The sequence below is a fragment of the Choloepus didactylus genome, chromosome 6 (assembly GCF_015220235.1).
Source record: "Choloepus didactylus isolate mChoDid1 chromosome 6, mChoDid1.pri, whole genome shotgun sequence".
Taxonomy (NCBI): Eukaryota; Metazoa; Chordata; class Mammalia; order Pilosa; family Megalonychidae; genus Choloepus; species Choloepus didactylus.
In genome coordinates, this window is record NC_051312.1 from 144,737,513 (window position 1) to 144,746,052 (window position 8,540).

At 42.6% G+C, this 8,540-nt stretch overlaps 1 pseudogene; it reads left to right on the forward strand.

Moving 5' to 3' along the window:
* The first annotated feature begins 7,151 nt into the window (after nucleotides 1–7,151).
* LOC119538774 lies at nucleotides 7,152–8,068 on the forward strand (annotated as a pseudogene).
* Nucleotides 8,069–8,540: the final 472 nt, after the last annotated feature.

The following is an 8,540-nucleotide window of genomic DNA, read 5'->3' on the forward strand; positions in this document are numbered from 1 at the left end:
ATGTGATTATACTGGGAATCATTGATTGTTTACTTAGGGTGGATTCTATGGTGTGTGAATAAAACTGTTAAAAAAGAAATAAACAGAGGGATGGAGGTGCTGGAGAAAATGTGGAGAGAGGGAAGTAGACTGGCACAGCCCAGGTGGAGGGCAGTGTGGTGGTTCCAAAGGAAGCTGACTATGGGGTTGCCATATGGTCCTACAACCATGTTATTGGGTATATACTTTGAGGAACTGAGAGCAGAGACATGAGTGGGCATTGCACACTGGTGTTTATGGCAGCAGGATTCATATTTTGCAATGGCTGGAGGTAGCCTAAGGGTACATCTACTGATAAATGGAATGGTGAACTGTGGTGTATACATACAATGGAATCCTGAGTGGGGCAAAAAGAAATGAAGTAGTGAGGTATGCACCTAGGTGATTGGACCTTGAGGACAGTGTATTGAGTGAAATAAGCCAGAATTGAAAAGACAAACATTATAATGCCTCACTAATATGGACTAAGTATAATGTGCAAACTCTGAGAATTGAATCTTAGAGCATAGGTTGTCAGGGGAAGGCTTGTGGTAAAGGTCCCTAGATTGTAAGCTCTTACAGCAGTCACATCTATTCATGAGTTGTAATGGTTATTTCTGAATTCTGAGATGTTGAGCTGTTTGTGTGTAACCTGGTCGAACCCTGTAATTTCAGGTATCTGTGTGACACCTGAGACTCAGAGCCAGAGTTCAGCAGCTATGAATATCAGCATTACTCCATACAGCAAATGTTAAAAAAGCTGAAAAAGAGATCAGACTTCAATTAGAGATATGAACGAAATGGACTTGATTAGAACTAAGGTAAACCAGACTAAATGGAATAGGATGATATTGACTGTGTTTTAGAACCTCAACTTCTGTGTGAGGCCAAAGGAAGAGATGTTTATTTGGTACAAAAATCTATACTTTCTGTAGCACTCCGTATAATTTAACTTGTATGGTCAGTTTATTCAAACACCATAATTACGTGGAAACTTGACTAAGAGGCAAGATCTTATTGGTTTGTACAGGGTGGCATGAAACCCTGATACATCCCAGGGTGATTTGGGCAGAGAATAAAAAGTATTTCCAAAGCCCCCTTGAGGGCCTGGTAGAAAATGTGGAAACATTAAACTTCCCCACCTGGGGAATTCCTTGTATTTTTGCAAGCATTGGGGAATACCATTGTAGTAGGCCAAGTCCTCGATCTTGAAGCTTGTTATTGCAAAGGAGAGGCTAAGCCTACTTATAATGGTGCATAAAAGTCACTCCAGGTAACCTCTTTTATTGCTCAGATGTGACTTCTCTCTCTCAAAGCCCACTCAGCAGGTAAACTCACTGCCCTCCCCACTGTGTGGGACATGACTCCCAGGTGTATAAATCTCCCTGGCAACATGGGACATGACTCCTGGGGTTGATCCTGGACCTGGCATTGTAGGATTGAGAAAGCCTTCCTGACCAAAAGGGGGAAGAGAAATTAAACAAAATAAAGCTTCAGTGGCTGAGAGATCTCAAATGGAGTCAAGAAGTCGTTCTAGAGGCTATTCTTATGCATTATACAGATATCTCTTTTTAGTATTTAGTATACTAGAATAGCTAGAAGGAAATACCTGAAACTGTTGAACTGCAATCCACTATTCTTGATTCTGGATTCTTTTTTTTTTTTTACTTCAGTATATACTTTTTGTTTATTTTTTTAAAATTCAGTTTTATTGAAATACATTCACATACCATACAATCTTCCCTGGTGTACAATCAACTGTTCACAATACAATCATATAGTTATGCATTCATCACCACAATCTATTTCTGAACATTTTCCTTACATCAGAAAGAATCAGAATAAGAATAAAAAATAAAACTAAAAAAAGAACACCCAAACCATCCCCCCCATCCCACCCTATTTGTCATTTAGTGTTTATCCCCATTTTTCTACTCATCCATCCATACACTAGATAAAAGGAGTGTGATCCACAAGCTTTTCACAATCACATTGTCACCCCTTGTAATCTACATTATTATACAATCATCTTCAGGAGTCCATACTACTGGGTTGGAGTTTGGTAGTTTCAGGTATTTACTTCTAGCTATTCCAATATATTAAAACCTAAGAGGTGTTATCTATATAGTGCATAAGAATGTCCACCAGAGTGACCTCTCAACTCCATTTGAAATCTCTCAGCCACTGAAACTATTTCGTCTCATTTTGCATCCCCCTTTTGATCAAGAAGATATTCTCAATCCCACGATGCCAGGTCCAGATTCACCCCTAGGAGTCATATCCTGTGTTGCCAGGGAGATTTACACCCCTGGGAGTTGGGTCCCACACAGGGGGGAGGGCAGTGAGTTCACCTGCCGAGGTGGCTCAGTTAGAAAGAGAGAGGGCCACATCTGAGCAACAAAGTGGTACTCAGGGGGAGACTCTTAGGCAAAATTATATGCAAGTTTAGCCTCTCCTTTGCAGTAACAAACTTCATAAGGGCGAGTCCCACGGTTGAGGGCTTGGCACATCAAACCGCCAGTCCCAATGTTTGTGACAACATCAACACCAGTCAAGGTGAGGAACTCCAACACTTCTGCACCTTCCCCCAGCTCCTCGGGGTGGGGGTGGGGGATTCTTGATTTTTGAAGACAATCATATAACTATATAGCTTATCTGATGTGAGTGTGATTGTGAAAACCTTGTGGCTCCCACTCCCTTTATCCAGTGGATGGACAAATGAGTAGAAAAAAGGGGAACTATGAATAATAGGAGGGGAAAAGAAGTATGAGATATTTTGGGTGTTCTTTTTTACTTTTATTTTTATTCTTATATTTTGGAGTGATGAAAATGTTCAAAAAATTGAGTGTGGTGATGATTGCACAACTACATGATGATACTGTGAACAATTGATTGTACACTTTGGATGATTGTATGGTATGTGACTATATCTCAATAAAATTGCACTTAAAAATAAAATAGAAAGATCAAAAAACAAACCGACAAACAAACAAAAACAAAAAGAACCGAGGATCTTCTCCTGAGTCTCTGATTCAGCCACTCATCCCTTCCCTCCTCATTTCCTTCAAATACCATCCACACCCCAGCAGGGATTGAGGAGGTGCTGCATGGAGGGTTGCCAGATAACCATCGGAAGGTAAGTCAAGGGCAGAGAGCTTGCATGAGGTGAGTGAAAGGAGTATCTGAGTCATAGCAGCCCTCTCTTAGTCCCCAAAGCAGCAGGAAGCAATGAGATCATCCAGCTCACCCACAGGAGCAACTGAGGAAGAATTCCAGCATTGGTCAGAGTGTTCCAGCTGCCATCCTGGCCCCTGAACAAAGATACCTGGCCAGAATTCACAGGAAGTAATGGGACAAGGCAAAAACTGTTTCAGGATTGGCCCTGCTACCAGCTACTTGTGGGCATGCCACGAATAACAGCCATACCACCAAGAGAGCATACTCTTAATGCCTTGCAGGGAGTTCCAGCCCTGGGCAAGCATGGTCCCTGGAGAGCCATGAACACAGCTTTTCCAGAGCCACTTGAAAAACGGTGGTAATGAGCCTTATTTCTTGGCCTCTCTCCTTCAGAAATGGCAAGACAAATATTCCACTACTGAACTCTGGACAGCCCCTCTGGAGCTCTTGAGATGGTTTTTTCCATCCCTCTTGCCTACACCGGTCCCTTTCCTTGCCAGGTAGCATCAAGTAACTCCAGCTGCTTCTTTTGCTAATTTGTACTGCACATTTATTCTTCCCTTAAATCCTTTGGAAATATAGTCACTGTCTTCCTGGGGGTGTCAGTTTGTTACTCTGTTTTTCACCCCTTAACCTGTCCTCTTTCAGTCTTAACATCTGTTAGGCGTTACTGAGCCCAATATTCTGGGGCCATAGGTGTCTTCAGGGATTGTCCCAGGCAAACCAGGATGTACCCAGAAGGATAGTGCCCACCTCACCATCTTGTAAGAATTAAATGGATGTGTACATAGGCACAGGTATGGTATGTAATGATTTGATTAAGGGAACTGCTGTTAGCTATCCTCTTCCTTTGGCATTCCAACTCTTCTTTACATAATCTAGTGTTCATGCTTCCCTTCTATCCTCTTCCTTCCTTCTCTATCCCTTTACTTCTTGTCCTTGGCCTGTGGCTCTCTTCATTTCTACCACTAGTCCCCTCCCCTTGCTTGCCTGGCATTGACAGAGGGCTTTGAACTTGCTTACCCTCTTTTTGCTTGACTCTAGAGCTGGTACCAGCCAAACCCATTATCCTTGGTTATAGCCTATTGGGTGGAGTTGTTGCTCCACTTCCCTGACCTCACATGTAAGATCTGGGCACTCCTAGGAGTCAGGGGCAGGGTGGAGTTAGGGTTGAACCCCATTGGCACAGATACATTCCTATTTTATGTTCTGTTCCTCTCAGGTGAATGTTTTCCCTCTCCACCCCTCTGTGGTTCACCTTTGGTTTTCACAATGTTGGATTTTACCTGAAGCCCATGTTCCAGAAAATGGCTTACTACAAAGAACCACCCTTGGCCTGCAGGAGCACACTGCCCCTCTTCCTGGGGAATAGGCTGGTCTCAGCATAAAACATTCTATGATTTGCTCTCTGATCATGCCACGCTTTCAACTGAGCAAGATGGCCTTAACTTCCCCTTAGCTTGACTGAACTTTAGACAGGCTCCAGCCTGACTTTAGGCCCCTGACCCCTCTCCCTCACCCTGGCTGTTACACTATCTAGTGGCCTAATGGGTGCCTGGTCAAACAATCTCTAATCTGCCTATCTCTCTCTTTCTCTGAGACCTTACCAGATCCAAGTAGCCCAATCACAGCAGAAGAAGGCATTCAGAGCCAAATGATCCCCAATTGCAAACTCAGTAAATCACTCACCCTCCCATTAATCAGTGTCCCTCCCCCACTATTTTCCACTAGCCTCCCAGCCTTTAAAAACCCCACTTCCCTTTGTTTCAGCACAGTTGAGTTCAGAGATTCCTCCCCCTCCCTATTTTAATAGCCTTCTCTCTCTGCTATTACAATAGCTTTGACTAAAGTCATCCTTGCCTGTTTCCCATTGCCTGGCACAATTTTTCTTGATAGGTTCATATCCAAGGATCTCACAATATCTTAGCTGAACAGGTGGAAACATTCCCTGGCAATTTTCAGGCTGGAGGCAGTCATTGCCATAGCCTGAACAGCACAGAACTTCCTGCCTGGGAGCCTCAGACTAGCCCTTCACTGCCGCCAGGCTGCAGTCTCCAGAAGGGAGAGCAGGAGTGTCAGCAATGCTGTGCCCACTGGGAGGAGGTGGGGAAGACAGTCTCTGTGAAGGACGAGAGGTAGGATCCTGCTTGGCTCCATATAGTCTGGAGTCCACGCTGTACAGGAAACCCTGCAGGGCCTGGTTGTTATGTGTTTTGGGCCAGTATTGTACCTCTCCAGAAGACTTCATGGGCTTTCAAGGGTGTCCCCACTCAGTTCAGTGCAATGTGGGGGATGACTGGGTGTCCACTCTAGTCCTCCAATGTACCTCAGTTTCTCAGCCTGTATTGGGGGCCACTGCCTCTGAGGATGCAAAGGCTCTGTGGGGGCAGCTGTGGGTAGGCAGTAACATTCACATAGAACTGACTACCAAAACTCAGCAGCTTTCAGTTCCCCTGAACTGAGCCAGCAAATACAGGGCAGAAAGAGGAGCCTCCAGAAATTCTGGGAGCCATCAGTCCCAGGCCTGGAGGCAAAGTGATACTAATCAAAAGTGGGGGGTTCTCTGCCAGATGCACTCAAGTTACCAATTCCTGAGACACTGGGGTTTCAAAGAGTTTATTGGTAAGCATGAAGCAGATCAGATGGCCTATCCTTTACTATTGTAAAGAGTGGAGCTATGCTAGAACTAAGCTAACTGTTACAAGAACAAGTCAACTGTTAGTTCTGAGCTGACACAAGTTCCTTCATTAACATTAGGGGCTTGCCTTTGTGATTATAAAACTATAAGGGGTACAAAGCAGGACCAGTCCTGAGGTTTTTACAATTTGCAATTCAGTGAGTTTCAATAATTTTGGGTATTTACTTTTGGCTCTTCTACAATATACTAGAAAGTATAAGGGAAAAAAATCTATATAATGATTCAGTAGTCATAATCATTTGTTAGTTTTTAACTTCTTGGTTACAATTCCTCCCTCTTGTTTGTTCACTTTTCAATCTTGAGGGATATCTGGGTGGCGACAGACTGACTTCTTCATGCTAAAAAGGAGCACTGACCCTAGGGGTTAAGGAAATGGAATTTCTTAGATTGTAATTGTGCATATTCCTTAACTTCAAGTTTTGCTGGTGTATTAATAGTATTAACACTTTTTCAGTAATTCTGTTATGCCAAGGCTGGATAAGAGATAGAGACAAGTTTTAAAGATAAGTATGCTTGTAATTATTAGTAGTAATATTATTAGTCCTGCTTTTGATATTGAATGAAACAAAGATCCTATTCCTGTGGGAAGCCAGCTAAACAAATCGAATAAATCAAAGGAGAGGGGGCCAGTGTCTATTGCATTAATTTGACTTTCCATGTTTTAACACTTTAGTTTATTTATTTATGTATTTTTTTTTCTTATTAGCCCTGCCTCCTCTCTGCTGGGAAGAACCTCAAATTCCTTTCCTGTTTGCTCTGGGTTTATCTGTGCTTGTAGCTTGTATTCAGTAGTCCAAATGTGTTAAAACCTCAATTGGACCTTGGCTGAGTTCCTTGCAGTTGCTCCACCTAACCAGCTTCTTTTTTTTCAGAGGGAAGTATTTCAGCTCTGCCTGCCATGCTGGGAGGGGTGCTGGCTCCGCTTTACTTACAGTCTTATGCTGTGATTTCAGCTGGTGTACAATGCATGTCCAGTCACAGATGTCCCCCAACAGTTGTTCCAGACTCATATACTAGTTGTTCCTGGCTATTTACTAGTTGCTCTAAAGGACTAGCTAAATTCCACTCCTCTCTATGCCACCATTTTGCCCCACCTTCTCTGGGCACTACTCTTAATCACATCAAAACCACCAGGAGTGACTCGGGAGGCAGGCTCAAGCCTCAAAGACTAGGGTCAGGCGGACCGGCCTACGACACTGGCAGGCCTGCTGTGGTCGTCTCGGTCCTCTTGCCTGGGAAAAGTGTTTAGACTTCTAAAATGTCATTTCTCAAGCACCTAGTTTATGAAGTTATTTGTTGCTTATGGGAACAAAGTCAAATGGATGCTTATACTTCAGATGAACAAGAAAAGCTTGGAAGTTGCAATTCAGTGCTTGGAGATGGTTTTTAAGATCACCTCAGAAGATACACATTTAGCAGTTGCACAGCCCTTGACAGAAATATTCACAAATACCCTCTGTAGGAGTGATATTGTGCCCCTCTCAAACTCAGTGGCTGAAGATGTGGGGAAAGCTGACCAATTAAAAGATGAAGGCAATAATCACATGAAAGAAGAAAATTATGATACTGCAGTGAGTTGCTATACACAGGCAATAGAATTGGATCCAAAAAATGTGGTTTATTACTGCAACAGTGCTGCTGCTCAAAGTAAATTAGGTAACTATTCAGATGCAATAAAGAATTGTGAAAAAGCAATAGCAATTGATTCAAAGTACAGCAAGGCCTATGGGAGAATGGGTTTGGCCCTCACTGCAATGAATAAATTTGAAGAAGCAGTTACAAGTTATCAAAAAGCATTGGAGCTTGACACTGAAAATGATTCCTTATAAGTCAAATCGCAAAATAGCAGAAAAGAAGCTAAGAGAGGTATCCAGTCCTATAGGAACTGGATTGAGCTTTGACATGGCCAGCTTGATAAATAATCCAGCCTTCATTAGTATGGCTGCAAGTTTAATGCAGAATCCTCAAGTTCAACAGCTAATGTCAGGAATAATGACAAATGCCATTGGGGGACCTGCTGCTGGAGTTGGGGGCCTTACTGATCTATCCAGCCTCATCCAAGTGGTACAGCAGTTCACTCAGCAGATACAGCAACAGAATCCTGAACTTATAGAGCAACTGAGAAATCATGTCCAGAGCAGATCATTCAGCAGCAGCACTGAAGAACATTCCTGACTTGACCAGGGACCCTAGCTCAGAATGCAAATGGTTTCTGGTTCTGAAGTGTTTACCATAGATAATGGCCATAAAAAGCACCATAGCTGATCTTTGAAAATAATGGAGGAAAAACACATGTCTATTCAAAAAGAATAAATCTGTTTAGATAATAGGTTTATTACTGACAGACTTGAATATAATATGACTCCTTTGGAAATGAATGATCAGTAGGCCTGATAACTGTAAGTGCCAATATAGCATTGGACAAGATTCCATTTTCAAACCTTTATTATCATATTTGTATATTAGACTTAACAGAGTATATTTATTGAATAGTAGAGCTATTTATTGGTGAGTTCTTGAGCTCCAAATTCCCTCAAGCAAACATTTTTGAGAGGGGAGATGAGCAAAAGGAAAGATTTTCCATGTCGGTCTAGAAGAAATATACTTGCTACTAAGCAGCATGTCAAGAGAAGAAAATGTTTAATTA